This window comes from Pseudorca crassidens, chromosome 8, assembly GCF_039906515.1.
Source record: "Pseudorca crassidens isolate mPseCra1 chromosome 8, mPseCra1.hap1, whole genome shotgun sequence".
In the NCBI taxonomy this organism is placed as follows: domain Eukaryota; kingdom Metazoa; phylum Chordata; class Mammalia; order Artiodactyla; family Delphinidae; genus Pseudorca; species Pseudorca crassidens.
In genome coordinates, this window is record NC_090303.1 from 56,720,653 (window position 1) to 56,745,424 (window position 24,772).

The following is a 24,772-nucleotide window of genomic DNA, read 5'->3' on the forward strand; positions in this document are numbered from 1 at the left end:
CAAACCTATGGATAGCATCAGAGATGAGTATTTATTCATCCATCAAGCATTTACCCTGAGTGTTCACAACACTGCAAAAGACAGACAACCATTATTTTTGTTTGTCCATCCAACTCATCCTTCTGGTACCAGCACCTCATTCTTCAGAGGAAACACCCCTTCCCCTGGTTCCGCAGGGAACACCTGACCCACACCTGGCCAGTGACAGTCCTGATAACTCTGGTACCAGTAACTGGTTCAGGGTTAGGGGCATGACCAAAGGCAGAGACAATCAAAAGCAACAAGCATCGGCAGAATAGAGTTATTTAGTGTAGGAAATAAGCCCTCTGCTCTTAAGAGGTTTTCACATGGAGAAAGTTCGCTTGAGAATGAAGCCAGATGAAAACAGACTAGGAAATGGCAAGAAACAGGGCCCTGATGATATGATTTGAGCCCCTAGATCCAGCCATGCCTGAAGCTAGCATTCCTCTTGGACTTTTTAGCAACATAAGCCAATAAACTTTCTTTTAAATTGTCCCTAAACTGGATGGGTTTTTGTTGCTTGCAAACAAATTCTCTAATCCATGATTACTGCCTTATTCCCTTAAATCCCTTTACAGCAAGGGTCCCCAACTCCCCCACCCCCAGGCTGCACAGCAGGAGGTGAGCAGCAGGCAAGTGAGCGAAGCTTCATCGGCGGCTCCCTACCACTCCCCATCACTCGCATGACCGCCTGAACCATCCCCCCACTCCATCCCCGTCCGTGGAAAAAATGTCTTCCATGAAACCGGTCCCTGGTGCCAAAAAGGTTGGGGACCGCTGCTTTACAGGAATAATTCTTCAGCCAGAGTACCCACCGTCAATTATTAAAAAATCAAAAAATATCTTTTGAAGTGGGACACTCTGAGAAATTGATATGAAATAAGTTTGTCTTTATTACTCCCTGCATGTTAGGAACCTTTTGATGACAGAACTATTTCTTCCCACAAAGGAAAATAAGCTTTTTTGGTGTGATTGATTATTCACACCAGATCCTAATACAGAGTTGGTTGGGCCTTTAGAACACCAAAGGCCTGTCTGCTCAGCTCTTTGTGGGCGCCAGGAGTTCATAGGACAAGGTGAAATTTGAGGGGTTTGCTGCTTGAATTCACTTCTTTCTGCCTCCCCTATGGAAAGGAGAACCCAAATGAAGAGTGTGTGGATTCTACAAGCCTCCCTCGGCCCCCACTTTCCCACAAAACAGAGGCCAGTCATGTGGTCAAAGCTCAGTTACAAAGTGCTGATAGCAGCAGTTACATTCTGTGGGTTTCACCATTACAAAACCCCATTCTGTACATACGTAAAATAGATAGCTAGTGGGAAGCAGCCGCATAGCACAGGGAGATCAGCTCGGTGCTTTGTGACCACCTAGAGGGGTGGGATAGGGAGGGTGGGAGGGAGGGAGACTCAAGAGGGAAGAGATATGGGAACATATGTATATGTATAACTGATTCACTTTGTTATACAGCAGAAACTAACACACCATTGTAAAGCAATTAGACTCCAATAAAGATATTAAAAAAAAAAGAGTTAAAAGAAGTCTGAGAATTTTGATTTAAGATTGCTGAGGAACCAGTGCTACCATTATATGAGAAAAAAACAAAAACAAAACACCATTCTGATAGGCAAACAGACTTGCTGAGGCCATCTCCACAAGGAATCTGGCCAGTACCCTTTGCCCCTTTTTGCTGATCTCTGTCCTGAGTAGACAGTAGCACATCCAGGTGAGTTCACATCAGATTGCCTTCACCCAAGGATGTGAGTGAGGGGGAAGTATGCTGACCCAGGTTCTGAATGTAGAACGTGCCAGCACAGAATGGTAGAAAAGGCACAGGACTAGAAGTCCAGAGGACCTGGATCTGGTCCTGGCCCCGGCTTTGCTACCAACTACATGTGATCTCAGATAAGCCATTTCACCTTTCAAGGTGCTGATTTCCTTACTGTGCAAGTGACGGGTGGAAATGGATCTGTGTTTTTCCACTGTGGGTGGTGACTTAGGTGGATGGTGAAACCAATTCAGTGGATCAAGACCGACATTAAAAACTTGATTCTAGGGCTGAGCAGGAATTATACAAGATGAATCTAGAGCATCCGGTAGTGCCAGAAAGTAAGAACATGCTCAAAAAAATCAACAATGATAGGCTTATGTCAAAGGGCCACGGGAGCCAAATTAAAGGGCTCCTACTGGCCAAAGCTGAAAAAATTTGAGCACTATACTAAATAAAGTACTACTGGATTACAACCCACAGTATAAAATAAGAATCCGTGAATCCACACCAATATAAATATTGATTAACTAAATACATCAATAAATGGGGGAGGATAGACAGACCTGCCATACAGAAAAATGCCAAATAATCTACGTAGGAGGTAGAACATAACTCCCCACTGCTTAGGTGTGGGCTGCACAGTGGGCAGTAGAAAGAGTAACTTTGCAGTAAACAAACACTACCTCAGCCAAAGGATCAAGGTCAACATGAACAGTGATAAAACACATTGATAGTATGTACTTTCAACATGTGATAAATGGCATTTTACCTCTGTGGTCTTCCGCCCCAAAACCCATAACCCTAGTCTAATCTTGAGAAAAACATCAGACAAATCCCAACCGAGGGACATTCTACAAATGCTTGACCAGTATGCCTTGAAACTGTCAAGGTCAACAAAAACAAGGATAGTCAAAGAAACTGTGACTGCCAAGAGGAGTTGAACGAGACATGATGACTAAACACAATGTGGAACGCTGGATAGGATCCTGGAATAGAAGAGGGACATTAGGTAAAAACTAAGAAAACGTGGATAAAGTTTAGACTTCAGTTAACAAATCAGAATGTATTAGTATTGGTTCATTAATTGGGACCAATGTACCTTACTAATGTAAGACAGTAATAGTAGGGGAACTGAGTGTGGGGCATATGGGAACCCTCTGTACTATCTTCACAGCTTTTCTGTAAATCTAAGTGTTCTCAAATGAGAAGCTGTTTTTGTCTTGGGGGGTGATTAAAACAAACTTTGTTATGGGAGAAGATGATCGCTAAGCTTTCACTAGCAACACAAAAGGAACACTAAAGCTACGCTAAAGAAATCTGAAATCTAGATGCAAAGGTCCGCTCTGCCATTTGCCCTTTGGGTAAGTCACTCACCTTACCGGAGCTGCTCAGTCGGATTTACCACAAGGTAAAATACCTGTCCTGCTACATCACAGGGTTGTTTTGTTGTGGGAAGCAAAGTATATTAAAGTAATTTACAAATGTGGAAATGCTATTTAAAATATGGGGCTTATGATAACCTAGTGTGAACCAGAATTCCCTGGTTCCTCCCCAAATCAGAGTGGGCTCAGGGCTGCTTGAGACTGAGTCTTTTGCCTGCTGCAGCAATGCTTGGGTTTTCAAAGGGGTCCCTAGAGCAGCAGCATCAGTATCACCTGAGAACTCGTTTGAAATGCAGAATCTCAGATCCCACCAGAGATCCATTAAATCAGAAACTCTGGGGTGGGGCGCGCAATCTGCTTCAACAAGCCCTGCAGGTCATTCTGGTGCTGCTGAAGTTTAAAACCCCAGAGAAACTGACAGATAACTGTGAGTCCCATTCACACGGGCCACACTCCTCCAGCTGGTTTCCCGCGCAGCTAGCAATCACGCAGCTCTCACTTCCTCCAGAACCCCCTTCACATCTATTGACACTTGGCTAATAACTCCTCTGGGGGCGGGGGGTGGAGGGGAACAGTACCATGCACAGGAATGTAGAGAAGTCCATGACACGCTAAACCTCAGCATGAGTTAACTAGCTAGAGCAAGACCCAAGAACATGGTTATTTTGCCCAACTCATCTGTGAAGTTCTCAGCAGTGGTTGTTGTATGTGACTACCAGTCACACTGATGAAAGCACATTCTCCAGAGCAAACACTTTCGGTGGGTCAAAGCCTCGCTCTATTAACATCCTTCCCAGAAGCTCTCTTCCATTTATTCTTTGGAATTATCCCCCTTCCCCATTCACCAGCAATCAGGGAGTGGCTGTGAGAATTAAATCAGGTGATGTTCTCTAAAAAAGTACTGAACATAGTGGCTCACTTTTTATAGACAATCCATAAAAGAAAGCTACTATGATTATCGTTATAAGGTCCTCCTACCTTTGTGACTACTTACCCTTCCCCTACCTACCTCTTGTTTGGCATTCCTCAAGGTACCACATACATCCCCTTTCCTCTTCTGGGACCTGCCCGAAAGGTTAGACAGGTTGGGCCTCCCTTGGAAACCTCCTCAACTGCTATAATTTCAACAAAACTGCCAACTCCCAGGAGTGATCCCCAGTTTTGCCCTCTCTTCTGAGTTATCTGCTGGACATCACTGATATCAACCACACACTTCAAGCTCAGCATGTTCAAAACCAAAAGCATCCTTTTTCCCTAAGATCTATTCATCTTTCTATTTTCTTCCATGGCATAATCAATGGCACCTTAAATAACAGTCACATAGGCCTGAAACTCTGGAGTTACTTCTTGGTTTGCTTTATATGCTTACTGCAGAATAAGGAACACCTTAACTTGGAACAAAATTTCAAAGATGCAATTTAAATCTCACAACTGTCCTTTTATCTCCCATTATCCCCTCCTTGGGGAATCTGATGTTACCCACTTCTTGTATAGCCTTCAAGAGGTATATTATATTTATGACACACAGGGAGTACTAGTAAATGTTTATCAACGAGCTCTCTGGAAAAACAAAACAAAAACCCCGATTTCTTTCCTTTGCCGATTGCCATGGTGTAAATACTCCCACCTTGGCCAATTTCAAACGACCACCACAAAGTCATTGACCAAGGAGTTGGGGAGAGATATACACAACCAGTCTCACAAGCCAGTGCCATCTGCCTTCAGCCCACCCCCTCCCCCAGTTTATGAGTATGTGTACCTATGCATAATATGTACATGTTTACATATATAAACATGTAAAATATATATTAGCTATGAATATATTTTTTCTCACATGGAAGCATCCCATACATACCTTGGTATATATGGTATGTATTCCATAAATCTATGTAGTCTACACTTTGTTGTTTTTTTTTTTAACTTAACTCAGAGATTGTTACAAATCAGTAGATGTAGAGATGCTTCATTTTTAACTGCTCCATTACTCATTAACCAGTTCCTACTGATGGACAATTAGGTTATTTGCAATCCTTTTATTCAAACAATGCTTCAATAAATAACTTTGCACATATATCATTGTGCACATTTACTTATCTGTAGGATTAAATTCACAGAACTGTTATGGCTAGTTCAAAGGGTGCATGTGTTTGCAGTTTTGACAAATACTGCCAAGGGCTCTACACAGAGCTTGGACCAATTTACATTTCCATCTACCATGAATACCTGTTTCCTCAAACCTCTGCCAACAGTTACCACATTTTCTGACATTTGCCAATCTGATAGGTGAAAAGCATCTCACTAAAGTTTTAACTTACCTTTCTCTTTTTATGAGTGAGGTTAGAGTTTTCACATGTTTAAGCATCATTTGTATGCAATTTTGTGAACTATTTGTTCAAATTCTTTGCCTCTACAGTAACTGTTCTTTCTCTTATTGATTTGTTGTAGTTCTTTATATATTGATGGAACTAGATCTTTGTGACATGAATTGCAATTACTTTTCTAAATTTATTGATCACCTATTGACAGTTAAAAACATTTGGCCCTGCAAAAATCATATATAGTCAAATAAATCAATATTTTGTTTTATATCTTCAAAGGCTTTTCTATCTCCATTATTAAAATGGTATTCTATTTTTTACTAGTTGTTTTAATGTTAAACTTTTGACCCATGTGAAATTTATTTTGATGGAAGCCATGGCTCCAACATTTTCACCTGATTGTACCCACACCATTTATTATCTCCCAGAGAATCATCTTTGCCTTCTCTCTCAACCCTGGACCCCAATTTCCTAGTGCCTAGGGGCTGTTATTCTAACTTTCCAATATTTTTTGCTGTCTTTCCTTTCTTCTCCCACTGTGACCACCCTAGTTCAGGTCTCACTGTGCTTATACTCCCATCCTCTGACCTTCTCTACCACCCCTAGAATACTTTCTCTAAGATAGCTCCCACCACGTCACCTCCTTGTTCACTTTCCACAGGATAAAGTCCAAACCCTTACTATAGGATTCAGGATCCACTCCATGTGCGCCCCAACCTACCTCCCCATTCTCATATCCTGTCACTATTCCCATTTAAAACAGTCCTTCTCATCAAACTGGAGGGTTCGTCACTCCTTAAAATGCTACGCCTTGAGCAAAACAAATAAATGTATACAGCAAAACAGAAAGAGACTCACAGATACAGAAGACAAACTAGTGGATATCAGTGGGGAGATGGAAACGGGGAGGGGCAAGAAAGTATAGGATTAAGAGGTGCAAACTACTATGTATAAAATAGATAAGCAACAAGAATATATTGTACAGCACGGGGAATTACAGCCATTATTTTGTAATATCTGTAAAAGGAATATATCCTACAAAAAGAATGAATCACTATAAAAAAACTGAATCACTATAACTTTAAAGGAGTATAACCTACAAAAAGACTGAATCACACCTGAAACTAATACAATATTGTAAATCAACAACACCTCAATAAAAAAAAAATGCGGGGAGGAGCTTCAAGATGGCGGAAGAGTAAGACATGGAGATCACCTTCCTCCCCACAAATACATCAGAAATACGTCTACACGTGGAACAACTCCTACAAAACACCTACTGAACGCTGGCAGAAGACCTCAGACCTCCCAAAAGGCAAGAAACTCCCCACGTACCTGTGTAGGGCAAAAGAAAAAAGAAAAAACAGAGACAAAAGAATAGGGACCTGACCTGCACCAGTGGGAGGGAGCTGTGAAGGAGGAAAGGTTTCCACACACTAGGAAGCCCCTTCGCGGGCGGAGACTGCGGGTGGTGGAAGGGGGAAGCTTCGGAGCCACGGAGGAGAGCACAGCAACAGGGGTGCGGGGGGCAAAGCGGAGAGATTCCCGCACAGGGGATCAGTGCCGACCAGCACTCACCAGTCCGAGAGGCTTGTCTGCTCACCCGCCGCGGCGGAAGGGGCTGGGAGCTGAGGCTCGGGCTTTGGTCGGAGCGCCGGGAGAGGACTGGGGTTGGCGGAGTGAACACAGTCTGCAGGGGGTTAGTGCACCACGGCTAGCCAGGAGGGAGTCCGGGAAAAAGTCTGGAGCTGCCAAAGAGGCAAGAGACTGCTTCTTGCCTCTTTGTTTCCTGGTGCGCGAGGAGAGGGGATTAAGAGCGCTGCTTAAAGGAGCTCCAGAGACGGGCGCGAGCCGCGGCTATCAGCACGGACCCCAGAGAGGGGAATGAGCCGCTAAGGCTGCTACTGTTGCCACCAAGAAGCCTGTGTGCAAGCACAGGTCACTCTCCACACTTCCCCTCCCGGGAACCCTTGCAGCCCGCCACTGCCAGGGTCCCACGATCCAGGGAAACTTCCCCGGGAGAACACACGGCACGCCTCAGGCTGGTGCAACGTCATGCTGGCCTCTGCCGCTGCAGTCTTGCCCCGCATCCGTACCCCTCCCTCCCGCAGCCTGAGTGAGCCAGAGACCCTGAATCACCTGCTACTTTAACCCCGTCCTGTCTGGGCGTGGAACAGGCGCCCTCAGGTGACCTACACGCAGAGGCAGGGCCAAATACAAAGCTGAATCCCAGGAACTGTGCGAACAAAGAAGAGAAAGGGAAATTTCTCCCAGCAGCCTCAGGAGCAGCGGATTAAATCTCCACAGTCACTTTGATGTACCCTGCATCTGTGGAATACCTGAATAGACAATGAATTATCCCAAAATTAAGAAGGTGGACTTAGGGAAAAACTATATAAATATATATATATATATATATATATCAATCATATGCTTCTGTGTGTATGAGTATGCTTCTGTATGTGATTTTGTCTGTATAGCTTTGCTTTTACCATTTGTCCTAGGGTTCTGTCTGTCCGGTTTTTGTTTGTTTCGTTTTTAGTATACTTTTCAGCGCTTGTTATCATTGGTGGATTTGTTTTTTAGTTTGGTTGTTCTTTCTTTTAATTACTTTAAAAAAATTTTAATACTTATTTTTTGCTTTTAATTTTAATAACTTTTCTATTTTACTTTAATTATTTTATCTTTTTCTATCTTTCTTTCTCCCTTTTATTCTGAGCCATGTGGATGACAGGCTCTTGGTGCTCCAGCCAGGCATCAGGGCTGTGCCTCTGAGGTGGGAGACCCAAGTTCAGGACACTGCTCTACCAGAGACCTCCCAGCTCCACGTAATATCAAATGGCAAAAATATCCCAGATATCTCCATCTCAACGCCAAGACCCAGATCCACTCAATACCCAGCAAGCTACAGTGCTGGACACCCTATGCCAAACAACTAGCAAGACAGGAACACAACCCCACCCATTAGCAGAGAGGCTGCCTAAAATCATAATAAGTCCACAGACACCCCAAAATACACCACCAGACGTGGACTTGCCCACCAGAAGACAAGATCCAGCCTCGTCCACCAGAACACAGGCACTAGTCCCCTCCACCAGGAAGCCTACACAACCCACTGAACCAACCTTACCCACTGGGGACAGACACCAAAAACAACAGGAACTACGAACCTGCAGCCTGTGAAAAGGAGACCCCAAACACAGTAAGTTAAACAAAATGAGAAGACAAAGAAACTCACAGCAGATGAAGGAGCAAGGTAAAAACCCACCAGACCAAACAAATGAAGAGGAAATAGGCAGTCTACCTGAAAAAGAATTCAGAATAATGATAGTAAAGATGATCCAAAATCTTGGAAATACAATGGAGAAAATAGAAGAAACGTTTAACAAGGACCTAGAAGAACTAAAGATGAAACAAGCAACGATGAACAACATAATAAATGAAATTAAAAATTCTCTAGAAGGGATCAATAGCAGAATAACTAAGGCAGAAGAATGGATAAGTGACCTGGAAGATAAAATAGTGGAAATAACTACTGCAGAGCAGAATAAAGAAAAAAGAATGAAAAGAATTGAGGACACTCTCAGAGACCTCTAGGACAATATTAATCTCACCAACATTCGAATTATAGGGGTCCCAGAAGAAGAAGAGAAAAAGAAAGGAACTGAGAAAATATTTGAAGAGATTATAGTTGAAAACTTCCCTAATATGGGAAAGGAAATAGTTAATCAAGTCCAGGAAGCACAGAGAGTCCCATACAGGATAAATCCAAGGAGAAACACGCCAAGGCACATATTAATCAAACTATCAAAAATTAAATACAAAGAAAAAATACTAAAAGCAGCAAGGGAACAACAACAAATAACATACAAGGGAATCCCCATAAAGTTAACAGCTGATCTTTCAGCAGAAACTCTGCAAGCCAGAAGGGAGTGGCAGGTCATATTTAAAGTGATGAATGGAAAAAACCTACAACCAAGATTACTCTACCCAGCAAGGATCTCATTCAGATTTGACAGAGAAATTAAAACCTTTACAGACAAGCAAAAGCTAAGAGAATTCAGCACCACAAAACCAGCTTTACAACAATGTTAAGGGAACTTCTCTAGGCAAGAAACACAAGAGAAGTAAAAGACCTACAATAACAAACCCAAAACAATTAAGAAAATGGTAATAGGAACATACATATCAATAATTACCTTAAATGTAAATGGATTAAATGCTCCAACCAAAAGACATAGACTGGCTGAATGGATACAAAACCAAGACTCATATATATGCTGTCTACAAGATACCCACTTCAGACCTAGGGACACATACAGACTGAAAGTGAGGGGATGGAAAAAGAGATTCCATGCAAATGGAAATCAAAAGAAAGCTGGAGTAGCAATTCTCATATCAGACATAATAGACTTTAAAACAAGGACTATTACAAGAGACAAAGCAGGACACTACATTATGATCAAGGGATCAAACCAAGAAGAAGGTATAACAATTGTAAATATTTATGCACCCAACATAGGAGCACCTCAATACATAAGGCAAATACTAACAGCCATAAAGGGGGAAATTGACAATAACACAATCATAGTAGGGGACTTTAACACCCCACTTTCACCAATGGACAGATCATCCAAAATGAAAATAAATAAGGAAACACAAGCTTTAAATGATACATTAAACAAGATGGACTTAATTGATATTTATAGGACATTCCATGCAAAAACAACAGAATACACTTTCTTCTCAAGTGCTCATGGAACATTCTCCAGGATAGATCATATCTTGGGTCACAAATCAAGCCTTGGTAAATTTAAGAAAATTGAAATCGTATCAACTATCTTTTCTGACCAGGACGCTATGAGACTAGATATCAACTACAGGAAAAAAATCTGTAAAAATTACAAACACATGGAGGCTAAACAATACACTACTTAATAACCAAAAGGTCACTGATGAAATCAGAGAGGAAATCAAAAAATACATAGAAACAAATGACAATGAAAATACGACGACGCAAACCTATGGGATGCAGCAAAAGCAGTTCTAAGAGGGAAGTTTATAGCAGTACAGTCCTACCTCAAGAAGCAAGAAACATCTCAAATAAACAACCTAACCTTACACCTAAAGCAATCAGAGAAAGAAGAACAAAAAAAAACCCCAAAGTTAGCAGAAATCATAAACATCAGATCAGAAATAAATGAAAAAGAAATGAAGAAAGCGATAGCAAAGATCAATAAAACTAAAAGCTGGTTCCTTGAGAAGATAAACAAAATTGATAAACCATTAGCCAGACTCATCAATTAAAAAAAAGGGAGGGCTTCCCTGGTGACGCAGTGGTTGAGAGTCCGCCTGCCGATGCAGGGGACACGGGTTTGGAAGATCCCACATGCCGCGGAGCGGCTGCGCCCGTGAGCCATGGCCACTGAGCCTGCGCATCCGGAGCCTGGGCTCCACAACGGGAGAGGCCACAACAGTGAGAGGCCCGCGTACTGCAAAAAAACAAAACAAAAAAAAACAAAAAAAAGGGAGAACACTCAAATCAATAGAATTAGAAATGAAAAAGGAGAGTAACAACTGACACTGCAGAAACACAAAGCATCATGAGAGATTACTACAAGCAACTATATGACAATAAAATGGACAACATGGAAGAAATGGACAAATTCTTAGAAATGAACAACCTTCCGAGACTGAACCAGGAAGAAATAGAAAATAGGAACAGACCAATCACAAGCACTGAAATTGTAACTGTGATTTAAAATCTTCCAACAAAGAAAAGCCCAGGACCAGATGGCTTCACAGGCGAATTCTAACAAACATTTAGAGAAGACCTAACACCTATCCTTCTCAAACTCTTCCAAAATATAGCAGAGGGAGGGACACTCCCAAACTCATTCTATGAGGCCACCATCACCCTGATACTAAAACCAGACAAACATGTCACAAAAAAAGAAAACTACAGACCAATATCACTGATGAACATAGATGCAAAAATCTTCGACAAAATACTAGCAAACAGAATCCAACAGCACATTGAAAGGATCATACACCATGATCAAGTGGGGTTTATTCCAGGAATGCAAGGATTCTTCAATATATGCAAATCAATCAATGTGATACACCATATTAACAAACTGAAGGAGAAAAACCATATGATCATCTCAATAGATGCAGAGAAAGCCTTCAACAAAATTCAACACTCATTTATGATAAAAACCCTCCATAAAGTAGGCATAGAGGGAACTTACCTCAACATAATAAAGACCATATATGACAAACCAACAGCCAACATCGTCCTCAATGGTGAAAAACTGAAACCATTTCCACTAAGATCAGGAACAAGACAAGGTTGCCCACTATCACCACTGTTATTCAACATAGCTTTGGAAGTTTTAGCCACAGCAGTCAGAGAAGAAGAAATTAAAGGAATCCAAATCGGAAAAGAAGAAGTAAAGCTGTCACTGTTTGCAGATGACATGACACTATACATAGAGAATCCTAAAGATGCTACCAGAAAACTACTAGAGCTAATCAATGAATTTGGTATAGTAGCAGGATACAAAATTAGCACAGAAAACTCTTGCATTCCTATATGGTAATGATGGAAAATCTGAAAGTGAAATTAAGAAAACACTCCCATTTACCATTGCAACAAAAGGAATAATATATCTAGGAATAAACCTACCTAAGGAGACAAAAGACCTGTATGCAGAAAATTATAAGACACTGATGAAAGAAACTAAAGATGATACAAATAGATGGAGAGATATACCATGTTCTTAGATTGAAAGAATCAACATTGTGAAAATGACTCTACTACCCAAAGCAATCTACAGATTGAATCCAATCCCTATCAAACTACCACTGGCATTTTTCACAGAACTAGAACAAAAAATTTCACAATTTGTATGGAAACACAAAAGACCCTGAATAGCCAAAGCAATCTTGAGAAAGAAAAACGGAGTTGGAGGAATCAGGCTCCCTAACTTCAGAGTATACTACAAAGCTACAGTTAAAAAAAAAAAAAAAAAAAAAATCTACAGTAATGAAGATAGTATGGTACTGGCACAAAAACAGAAATATAGATCAATGGAACAGGATAGAAAGCCCAGAGATAAACCCATGCACATATGGTCACCTTATCTTTGATAAAGGAAGCAGGAATATACAATGGAGAAAAGACAGCCTCTTCGATAAGTGGTGCTGGGAAAACTGGACAGCTACATGTAAAAGTGTGAGATTAGAATACTCCCTAACACCATACACAAATATAAACTCAAAACGGATTAAAGACCTAAACGTAAGGCCAGAGACTATCAAGCTCTTAGAGGAAAACATAGGCAGAACACTCTATAACATAAATCCCAGCAAGATCCTTTTTGACCCACCTCCTAGAGAAATGGAAATAAAAACAAAAATAAACAAATGGGACCTGATGTAACTTCAAAGCTTTTGCACAGCAAAGGAAACCATAAACAAGACCAAAAGACAACCCTCAGAATGGGAGAAAATATTTGTGAATGAAGTAACTGACAAAGCATTAATCTCCAAAATTTACAAGCAGCTCATGCAGCTCAATATCAAAAAAACAAACAACCCAATCCAAAAATGGGCAGAAGACCTAAATAGACATTTCTCCAAAGAAGATATACAGATTGCCAATAAACACATGAAAGAATGCTCAACATCACTAATCATTAGAGAAATGCAAATCAAAACTACAATGAGGTATCACCTCACACCAGTCAGAATGGCCATCATCAAAAAATCTACGAACAGGGCTCCCCTGGTGGCGCAGTGGTTGAGAGTCCGCCTGCTGATTCAGGGGACACGGGTTCGTGCCCCGGTCCGGGAAGATCCCACATGCCGTGGAAAGGCTGGGCCCGTGAGCCATGACTACTGAGCCTGCGCGTCTGGAGCCTGTGCTCCGTAACGGGAGAGGCCGCAAGGGTTAGAGGACCGCATACCGCAAAAAAACTAAAAAAAAAACAATCTACAAACAATAAATGCTGGAGAGGGTGTGGAGAAAAGGGAACCCTCATACACTGTTGTGGGAATGTAAATTGATACAGCCACTATGGAGAACAGTATGGAGGTTCCTTAAAAAACTAAAAATAGGGCTTTCCTGGTGGCGCAGTGGCTGAGAGTCCACCTGCCTATGCAGGGGACATGGGTTCATGCCCCGGTCTGGGAAGATCCCACATGCCGCAGAGCGGCTGGGCCCGTGAGCCATGGCCACTGAGCCTGCGCGTCTGGAGCCTGTGCTCCGCAACGGGAGAGGCCACAAGAGTGAGAGGCCCACGTACCGCAAAAAAAAAAACTAATAATAGAACTATCATACGACCCAGCAATCCCACTAATGGGCATACACCCTGAGAAAACCATAATTCAAAGAGAGTCATGTACCACAATGTTCATTGCAGCTCTATTTACAATAGCCAGCACATGGAAGCCACCTAAGTGACCATCGACAGGTGAATGGATAAAGAAGATGTGGCACATATATACAATGGAATATTACTCAGCCATAAAAAGAAAGAAATTGAGTTATTTGTATTGAGGTGGATGGACCTAGAGTCTGTCATACAGAGTGAAGTGTGAAAAACACATACCGTATGCTAACACATATATATGGAATCTAAAAAAAAAAAATGGTCATGGAGAACCTATGGGCAAGACGGGAATAAAGACGCAGACCTACTAGAGAATGGACTTGAGAACACGGGGTGGGGGAAGGGTAAGCTGGAACAAAGTTAGAGAGTGGTAGTGTATATATGGACATATATACACTACCAAATGTAAAATAGATAGCTAGTGGGAAGCAGTCACATAGCACAGGGAGATCAGCTCGGTGCTTTGTGACCAGCTAGAAGGGTGGGAGGGAGGGAGACACAAGAGGCAAGAGATATGGGGATATATGTATATGTATAACTGATTCACTTTGTTATAAAGCAGAAACTGACACACCATTGTAAAGCAATTATATTCCAATAAAAATGTTAAGAAAAAAAATGCTACACCTTGGTTCATTGTGCATTCTCTACCTGGAGTGTCCTTTCACCTAGCTCTCCATTCCCTTCCTTCGTCTCAATCCTACACGTCCTTCAAGGCTTGGCTCAGATGCCCCCTTCCCTGCAGAAGAGTCTCCCATGGCCTCTCTGTGCTCCCACCACACCTCAGCATCTTGTTTACACCAAGTGTTACACCCCTCCTTGTCTCTCACATTGTGTGTTTATAACTGTCCCTCCCAGCTGGAGGGAATGTTCCTTGAGAGCAGGGGCTGTGGCTAATCCATTATTATTATACAGAATAAATAGTATTTAATAAAACGAAAATGCTTTAGCCTAGTGGTTCTCAAACTTTAGTGAGCATCAGAATCACCCGAAGGGCTTGTAAAAACAGAGAGCTGGGCTCTCCCCTCAGTTTCTGATTCAGTAGGTCTGCGGTGGGGCCCAAGAATTTGCGTTTCTAACATGTTCCCAGGTGATGCTGATCAGCAACTTGTGGAACCGCACTTTGAAAACCACTGCCTCAGGCTACACCTCAAACCTCAAACTGCAAACCTTTGAAAACGTGAACACAGTCAGGTGTCCAAAAATCTCCTGCAGGAGGAAATCCTCTGGAGCTGGGTGTCCTTTACATACGTGTAGATTTCATCGTGTCCAAACAGTTCAGCCTAAGAAGGCAGTGATCAGCTCAAGGCCACAGAGGCAGAAGCACTTCCGGGGCTGGATTCATCCTCTGATTCTCTGACTCCCACTTCTGTGCTCTCCACCACACAGAGGGGCCCTCTGGTCAATGACCCGACTACACCACAGCTCTGCCACCCAGCCCCTTCGTGACTGTGGGTAGACTACGTAAGCCCCCCTAGGCTTGTGATAGTCTGGGGTTCTTTGAGTGGAAGCAAGAGAAAATATGCCGGCAACTGAAACAAACAAAAACATGTACTGGGAAAATATTAGTTTCAGGAAGTAAGGAGGGGCTGGAGGGGAAACATGGGCACAGCTTCGTGGGACCTGGAGCCAGACTCTAACAATGCCATGCGGACAAGAATGGTTGGGTCAGGACACACCCTTGGCAGCAGAATCTCCATGACCCTCGGCGTTGGACCCAGATTCCAGCCAGAGGTATCTAACTGGTTTGGCTCCCAGGGCCACCCACAGCCGGGGAGAATGGGGCTCCTCGTTCTAGACCCTAAGGCAAGAAGTGATCCCTCAAATGGAAATCAGGAAGGGTAAATGGATGCTGGACAACCAAAGAGCAAGTAATTGCTCCCCAGCCTCTGTTCGGTCATTGGTAAACTGTTATGCTGACAGCCACCTCATACGTTATTGGAAGATCTAATGAGATAGTATAAGTACAGCACTAAACCTGGCACAGAGTAAGTGCTCCACAGTTACCTGCTGCCATTGCTATTATTACTGTTCTTTGCAATTACCATCACCCCCTTTAAAGTCAGGATGGTTCCCCATTCCCTAAAGACCCCAACAAGCTCCAAAGGACACTTCAGTTAATTCTATAGAAATCTGCTTGAAGCAACTCTGAACCCATAAGAAAAACCCAAGTGGGTCTTCCCTGCATTCTTTGAGGTCAAGTACCCCTCGTCCACTTCATCTCAGATGCTAGACAACAGAACTACACTCCAATTGGAGCCAGCAAGTTATTTTAAGCCACTTCCGTGGCCATGCTGGAGAACAGGTTGTTAGATCTCATTCGGTTTCAGTTACAAAGCTGGTAAGAACTCAACTTTGGATTCAGTTCCCAGTAGCAAATAAACACACCTGTGTGTATCATCACAGCAATTCAAAACCTCGGGAGAGGAATTAAACCCCTCCTCCTACTCAGTTCCACCTGGCCTCCGGCAATCGGCAGAAAGACACAGAAAGGGCAGGACTTCACTCCTGTCATCCCCCTCTGAGGATTCCCTTTCCTCCTCCTCCTTCAGACCATCAGCACCCTGAATCATGACCTACAGAAAAATGGAATTTTTCTCTCCAGGGTCCCAATTAAAATCCAGACTCATTCCCTTGGAGCTACAGATCCTCGCTGTAATTAACAAATTCTCTGTGACTGTTTACTATCTCCTTGAAGGGAGGTTCCACATCTGTCTCAGTCATCACCATATCTCCCCTGTACCCAGTCTGGTGTCTGGCACACAGTGCGTGCTCAACAAACACGCATTCAGTGTATGGACAAAGATCATACTGCATGCTTTCCTTCTAGAGAGGCATTTACTTCAAGTTTAATCATGTTTGTGAGATTAATAAAATACATTATTTAGCTTCTGCTTCTAAACATTTCAGATCACTGCCCACCACAAATGATTCGGAGAGGGATATTTGTTTCATAAGATTTAAAGTATAAATTTCTTGTATTACAGCATTTGATATCAAGATAGAAAAAAGTAAGGGAATCTTTCACAGTACTATCTTTTAATACACAAGTGGAGAAATGTTATATTGAGAAGTGTTTGACCCGCACAACATTAAAAACAAACAGATTTTAATATTTTAACCATAGAGAGTAAACAAAAGAGTAAACTTGATTGTATACTGGCAGTCACAGATCCTCTGATGGTCTCTTTTTGGGGTCCTCTCTGCAATTTAATTCTGTTCTGCTTTATATTCAAGCTACTTTTCAATTCAGGTCCACTGTCTCATGATCTCAGAAATCACAGATGGGGAAGAATATCCTCTGGGGTTGTCCATCTAGCTTTACACCCCCTCAGAGAGCTGGGTTTATTACCTCAGCTATTCTTTTGTGAGTAAATACAGACACCTAGACAGCGACAGAATGCTCATCTAAAGAAATTTTATATGAAAGCAATTTGTTTCTCAGCTTTAAACCCACACATTATCATTATTATTTAAGAATCATTTTCCACTCATATTCCAGGGGTCTTGGGGTGTCTAGAAACAATCATATTCTGGCTCCCAAACAAACAGATTTAAGCAGAGTGATTATAAAGCAAGTCCAGCGAAAATTCAATTTCAGGGTATAAACAGTGCGACTAAGAACAATAAAATTACCAATGCACTTTCCATATTTTTTCTAAGATGAAGGAAATATTTCATCAACTCCAAAACAAAAGAATCAGACAAATAACTAAAGGAGCACTTCTTCTACTCCTTCATGTTGCTATTCCATTTATGATAAAAGAATTTTTAAATTTTCACATAGATGAAGTAAGCCCAGGAATGACATTGGAAGGCTACAGTCTGCCTGCTATAAGCTTCTACAAAGAATCATCTTGGAACAAATTAATATTTTTCAATCTTTTCATATAAGGGGACTTCTTTGTGAAAAATATTTTGCTCCAGACTTTTAAGAAATTCAGATATCTTTCATTTTTAACTTACTATGAAAAAGTTCAAACATATACAAAACTGTACAGCAGCACTGTCCAAGAGAAATGTAATATGAACCATATAAGCAATTTTAAGTTTTTAAGTCACCAATTACAGAGTAAAAGAAAACAGGTGAAATTAGTTTTAATTATGTATTATAGTAATCCAAAATGTTACCATTTCAGCATGTAAGCAAACAATAAAAAATTATTGAGATAATTTTACATCCTTTTTCGAACGAACTCTTGGAAACTCAGTGTGTATTTCATACCTACAGTACAGCTCACCAAGAATTAGCCACACCTCAAGTGCGCCACCGCCACATGTAGCCAATGGCTGCCCCAGGGGCCAGCAGAGATGGGGAAAAGCATTAAAAAGCCCGTGAACTCACCACTCCGCTTCAGTCAACTCACACACAGCCTGGTTTCCTCTATTCTCCCTCTCCACCCCCAGGATATTTTAAAGCAAATCCTAAAAATAGTACCGTTTCATCCATGTTCAAATTTCCTTGATTGTCTCCTAATATTTTTTTTAACAGTGGATTTGTTCAAATCGGGATCTAATCAATCAACTATGAGGATCTCTTTTTAATAGCAATGTTTTTTGATGACAGCTGCATAACAGGAGCTATACTTTTAGTAAAATGCTTTATTCACTCAGATGTTTATTACACATCTGTCTTGTGCCAGGTACTGTTATAGCCCCAAGACACAGCAGTGAGCGAGACTCAAAGGAACTTCCGGTTTAACTCCTGCCTGCACAGTCGGATTGTTTGGGGAAGGTTTAAAAAAAAATTCCAGTTCCATCTGCCAAATGGATAAATAAAGAGTGGTCTATACAAACAACAGGTTGTTATTAGGCAATAAAAAGGAATGAAGCACTGATTCATGCTACAACAGGGGTGAACCCAACTATAACATGCTAAATGAAAGAAGCCAGACACAAAAGCATGATTCCATTTTCCTGAAATGTCCAGAACAGGCAAATACATACACACTTAAAGTAGACCAGTGGTTGCAAGGTGAGTAGGGAAACTGCTCACAGGCGTAGATTTCTTTTGGCAGTAATAAAATGTTCTAAAATTAATTACAACATGACAGTTGCACAACTGTGAATATACTAAAGACCATTAAATTGTATACTTTAAATGGGTGAATTGTATGAAATGTGAGTTATAACTCAATAAAGCTTTTATAAAAAAAATAAGTAACTGGATAAAGTATGTTACATTCACACAATGGAATACTATCCAGCTGTAGCACAGAATGAGAAAATGTCTTTAAAAAAAATTCCATGGGCTTCCCTGGTGGCGCAGTGGTTGAGAGTCCGCCTGCCGATGCAGGGGACACGGGTTCTTGCCCCGGTCCGGGAAGATCCCACATGCCGCGGAGCGGCTGGGCCCGTGAGCCATGACCGCTGAGCCTGCGCGTCCGGAGCCTGTGCTCCACAATGGGAGAGGCCACAACAGTGAAAGGCCTGCATACAGAAAAAAAAAAAAAAAAAAAAAAATTCCAGGGACCAGCCCTCTTCACCCCATGCCACTTGATTCAGAAACTTTGCGAGTTGGGCCTAGGTAGGGAAAAGCTTTTTAGATCCCTAAGTGATTCTAATGTAAGCCAAATGAGAGTCAGTTGTTCCATGGAAGATTCAGTCAAGTGACCAGCAGTTACACAACGGTACGATAACTGCTCCCTCCAAAACAGACAGGCACAGAGTGCCATGCATGTTTTCCAACTTCAACTTGGAGGCAGCAGAGAAAGTCTTCCTATAAGTGACATTCAGGCTGAAATGTGATGGATGAGTGGGAACCAGCCAGGTGAACATGGGTGTAAAGAGGACATAACTTCATGCGGAAACTGGGAGGCCCTGGCGATATAGGTGGGGAGCTGAATTTAGTTCAGTGTGACTACAACACACAGAACGAAGTGATGAGCTATGAGCCAGAGGTGATTCATAGAAGATCTAGTAAGTCAGGTTTAAAAATGAGAAATATTCATTGATCAATAAAACATTGATGAAAATTTAGTTTTGATTCCATAACAGTTTTAATATACTTTTAATAACAACTTTACCATATATATGAAAAAATAGTTTATATAAGATGCAAGATATTTACCCTACAGAAAATGCTTGTTTATTTTTATGGGTTTGAGATCTCCTTACAATATCTGCAAGGTGAAAACAACCAGAATAAGTGCTTTTTGTGGATTAAATGATTAGGATTTCTATTGCTTCATCATAAATTGATGAAGGTATTACAGTATTGTGGATCAAAAAGTAGGAAACAAAATGCCACATTCCAATTACTTTTTTCACAAAATACTCTAACAGCATATAACCACATACAGTTGTTTCTACTCTCTTTTTAATTGTGCACCTACTATGGATAGCATACGAGGCTTAGCGATGTGGGGATACAAACAGAAGGAATAGATACTAGTCCTGCCTTCAAGGCATCTACAATGTAGTAAGGGAGCTAATACATTTGAATAAATAACTAGGCCAGGAGGCACTGGGGTGGAGGAATGTGTGGGGTGGGTATGAAAGAAAGTGCTGAAGAGTGTGTGTGTTTTAATGCTATGAGAGCCTGAGTTCAGAGAGATGATTCTGGCAGAACTGGTTTATGAGTTCAGCCTTGAAAGACGTGGGGTTTCACAGGTAGAGGCAATGAAAGAGCTTTCTAGGCAACAGCAGTATAAGAGCAAAGGCAAAATGCCCTGTTGCTGAATACAGTTCAGGCTGGGGAACAATGGTGGAAGCAGACACTGAGCCCAGGCTGCCGGATCCTGACTTTAGGCTAAGGGGTCTACCTTAAATGGGGAGAGAAAGGACCAGGGGGTTGAGTCTCAACTCCACCTTGTATTAGTTGTAAAGTAGTTGCAAACTTAACTTCTCCTGGTCTCATCCAGAGACTGGGGGTATAATAACAGTGCCTGCTTTGCTGTTGCTCTGAGGATTAAACACAATTTTAAATCCACGTAAGGTACTCATGACCGTACCTGGCACAAGAAGGTCAACAGCTACTGCTGCTGTTATTAATATTATAATTATTATTAACTATATAAGCCACTCAAGAATTTTTAGCAATATAATGACAGGATCTAGAGAATTTACCTGACTATAATATGAAGGCGGGGCTGAGGGAGACAATGTAAGCTATGTTAGGACAGAGTAGAGAAGTCCCTAAGACTCTGAGCTAAGATGCTGCAGGGGCAACTGGAAGGCGTGGATGTGAACGACAAGAGGGAGGAGAGATACGAGCTGGGGTGAGTATAAACATGGTCTAAACAGTAGTGACTGGGAAGTTAAGAAGGACATTTCCAGAGAAGGGGGATAAAAGCTGATGAATAAGATATAGACAGGAGGGACTTCCCCGGTGGTGCAGTGATTAAGAATCCACCTGCCAATGCAGGGGACACAGGTTCAAGCCCTGGTCTGAGAAGATCCCACATGCCACAGAGCAACTAAGCCCATGTGCCACAACTACTGAGCCTGAGCTCTAGAGCCCATGAGCCACAACTACTGAGCCTGCGTGCCTAGAGCCCGTGCTCCACAACAAGAGAAGCCACGACAGTGAGAAGCCCACACACTGCAATGAAGAGTAGCCCCCGCTCGCCGCAACCAGAGAAAGCCCGCGCGCGGCAACGAAGACCCAACAGAGCCAAAAATAAATTAATTAATTAATTTTAAAAAAAGATGTAGACAGGAAAGGAATTCACAGGCAACTATAAACAACTCTCAGTTCTGAAGCCTCCTTCAACTTAACAGCCTCCATGTTCCTCAGTGCCCTAGAGTTCCATCATTTCTGTGGGCGTTCTGGGTTGAAGGATTCTCCAACCCTCCCTGGAGTACTCTTTTTCTTTTTATAAATTTATTTATTTATTTATATTTATTTTTGGCTGCACTGGGTCTTCGTTGCTGCACGGGGCTTTCTCTAGTTGTGGTGAGCGGGGGCTACTCTTCATTGCGGTGGCTTCTCTTGTTGCGGAGCATGGGCTCTAGGCACACAGGCTTCAGTAGCTGTGGCATGTGGGCTCAGTAGTTGTGGCATGTGGGCTCAGTAGTTGTGGCTTGCAGGCTCTAGAGCACGGGCTCAGTAGTTGTGGCTCACAGGACCTAGAGCGCAGGCTCAGTAGTTGTGGCTCACAGGATCTAGAGCACAGGCTCAGTTGTGGCGCACAGGCTTAGTTGCTCCACGGCATGTGGGATCTTCCCAGACCAGGGCTCGAACCCGTGTCCCTTGCATTGGCAGGCGGATTCTTAACCACTGCATCACCAAGGAAGTCCTGGAGAACTCTTGAAATGGAATTAACAATTAAGAAAATATAGTACTGCCGAGAGGCACAGTATAAATGAAACCGTGGATTATCCAGGTCATCATGCAAGGAAAAACATTATACTACCCCTAAAACTGGAATGAAGTAGAAGAAAAAAGGGATCTCTAATTTCTTCCCATCCTCTATTTTGCCATTTGCTCTTCAGGTGGTAACCATGACATACTTAGCTAACTTCTTGCTCTCAGTTTTACTACAAGAGAACAAAGAGTCGAAATGTAGTTATTTTGCCAAAAGGTTGCTGCAGAAGCTTCTGGAACTAGTAGTGGTTTCTAACTCTCCATTCTACATATGGGAACAGAGGTACTAGCTGGTCTTCCAGTACTTTCCTTAAGAGGCAGAAAACATTACTGTGTTCAGAGTTCATTTACCACAGTGGGTAAAACCCATCAGATTTCTCTTTAGATTTACGTGAAAGTAAATTTAAATCCAGGTGAAAGGAGAATTTCCTTTCCTCCTACATTAAATGTGCCTCATCTACCAGGCCCACAAACCATAAACTCATCCACAAATATCAATGGCAGTAAGAGTCTCAACAATTCAGAAAATAGTACAACTAGACTCTTACTGGCAGTGGAAAGTTTATAGCTCAGCCTCAGGTGGTTTTAATATGCTGTAACATTGAACTCTATCATAATGAGTTAACATCTAATTAAATAGTGGGAGCAGGAGAAATTTCAGTCTAGTGGAAGGAGCTAAAGATTTACACTCAGAAAGACTATTAGTAAAAATCTAATTCAGCAATCTACTACTGACCCTGGGCAGATTCCCAAACCTAGGCTGCAGTTTCTTCATCTATAAAATGGAGATAACCTCACAGCACTGCCATCAAGATAGCGAAGATGAAAGAATACAGCCTATGGCAGCCTGGTAGTATCTGGTTTACAGCATAATTATTAGGCTATTATTGAAACTAAATCTCAGTAATGATAAAATCTTTTGGTTAAGCAATAGCTTTTGTTATAAATAAAGCTAAATGTCTACTGGCTGTAATGGTGGAAACCACATTTTAGTTTCTTGGAAGCAGCCCAGCACAATAGACAGAAAATGAGCTGGAATTCTAGTTCTGTCAGGATAATCTTGGGAAAACTGGTTAACCTGCTGGAGCCTCAATTTCCCACCTAGTTAGAAATAGCTAGCTAATAAGACTATATACCAAACAGGGTGGTGTGCTAGTATGTTGGTGGAGGGAATGGTCATTTAGCTTGGGTGCGTTTCAGCCCAGGCCTGCCTAGTTGGTCTCCTTGGGCCAGAAGGGGGGCCTCACCTTGAATGATGTTTGGAGGTAGAGTGTGGGTGGTCAAAAGTTAGACCTACACCTTTACCTGTCTATGGATGAATGTGTTTTGCAGCTGCAGCTTAAAACATTTCTAGATGCCCTCATCCCAGTACTCAAACTCTGAGGGTCAGGGCAACATTGTTGGGGGGGGGGCCGTTGGTCAGATGCACCTCAGCGCAATCCCCAGACACATCGAAAGCGACAACTTCACAGCTCCCCTCATCTTAGAGTCCTGACTATAGAAGAGACTGGTAGTTCGTGAGACGGAGGAGGGAGAGTACAAATGTGCGTAAGGTGGCTGGCAAGCTGCATTACCGAAAGAGGGAGGCGCGCCCTGACCTAAGAAGTATCTGGACGATCTAGAACAATGCCCATTAGTGACTCCAGAAGCTGCAAACGCTTCCCAGGCTGCTGGGAAGCCCGAAGGGACAAGTGCCCTCAGACCGCAGCCTGGGTGCCGGAGACTGGAGCAGGCCGGGCGCGGGGAGGCGGGCGAGCCCGGAGCCTGCAAGGCCAGCGCCTCCCAGGTGCCCCCGGCGCGCCCCAGCCCGCGGATGTGGTGAAGCCTCGCGCTCGGCCCAATCAAGCTGGTTTCCTGTGCCTCTCGCCCCGGCGCCGCGCCTCCCGGCTGCCCAGAACAACGCTCGGAGCCGCATCCTCCGGTGCCCCGACCCAGGCTCGGCGCCTTCTCGCCGTCAATCCCGGCCAAACCGTGCCTCTCAGGAGAGCACTCCAGGGCGGGCAGCACTCGGGCCCTAACTCCCGGGAGGCCGGCACCGAGGGCGACTCGGGGCTGCCCCCACTGACCGGTTGTTCCTCGGCGACAGGAGGCAGACTCCAGGCTTGCTGAGACCGGCGGCACCCCCCATACCGCAGCCCTTCCGAGCCCGCGCCACGGCCCGGGGCCCCACCACACCCCAGCGCCATCCTGGCGGGCATCCCGACTCTAACCTGCACGCTCTGCCGCCGCGGACGCCGCCTAGCTCCGGGGGTCGTCCACACACGCGGGAGGAGGCAAACCCGGCTTCTTCGGTCCCCCAGCAACGCACAGCTGATAGTTCCCTCACCAGCCGCAGGAGACAGGGGCGGGGAGGGCTACTCGCCTACGGCCGCCCGGGTCAGAACCTGCGCCGCGCACTGGCCGCCTGGCTCTTGGCTCCCCTTGTTCCGCCCGGCTCGCGTGCGCTGCTATCGCTCACCCAGTTCCCAGTACTTTGCCCAGAACTTCTCCGCGCGCGCCTCCAGGCGATTAGCTGGAGTGGGGAGCTAGGGGCGTGAGCGAGGAGGAGGAGCCAGAGCCCGCTCTGGGGCGGGGCCACGCG

At 43.2% G+C, this 24,772-nt stretch overlaps 1 protein-coding gene across 10 annotated transcripts in view; it reads right to left on the minus strand.

Moving 5' to 3' along the window:
* The window catches only part of OSBPL3 (oxysterol binding protein like 3), a 207,154-nt gene that overhangs the window by 181,197 nt on the left and 1,185 nt on the right, over positions 1-24,772 (minus strand). For 4 of the 10 annotated variants that reach the window (XM_067746544.1, XM_067746542.1, XM_067746543.1 and 1 more), the window contains exon 1: positions 24,396-24,700. The exons of 3 other annotated variants lie outside the window; for them this stretch is intronic. The gene's annotated coding sequence lies outside the window, so the exon portion shown is untranslated. Of the gene's footprint in view, positions 1-24,395; positions 24,703-24,772 lie in introns of those variants that run through there. 3 more of the 10 variants (XM_067746538.1, XM_067746535.1, XM_067746540.1) reach the window with 2 other exon arrangements.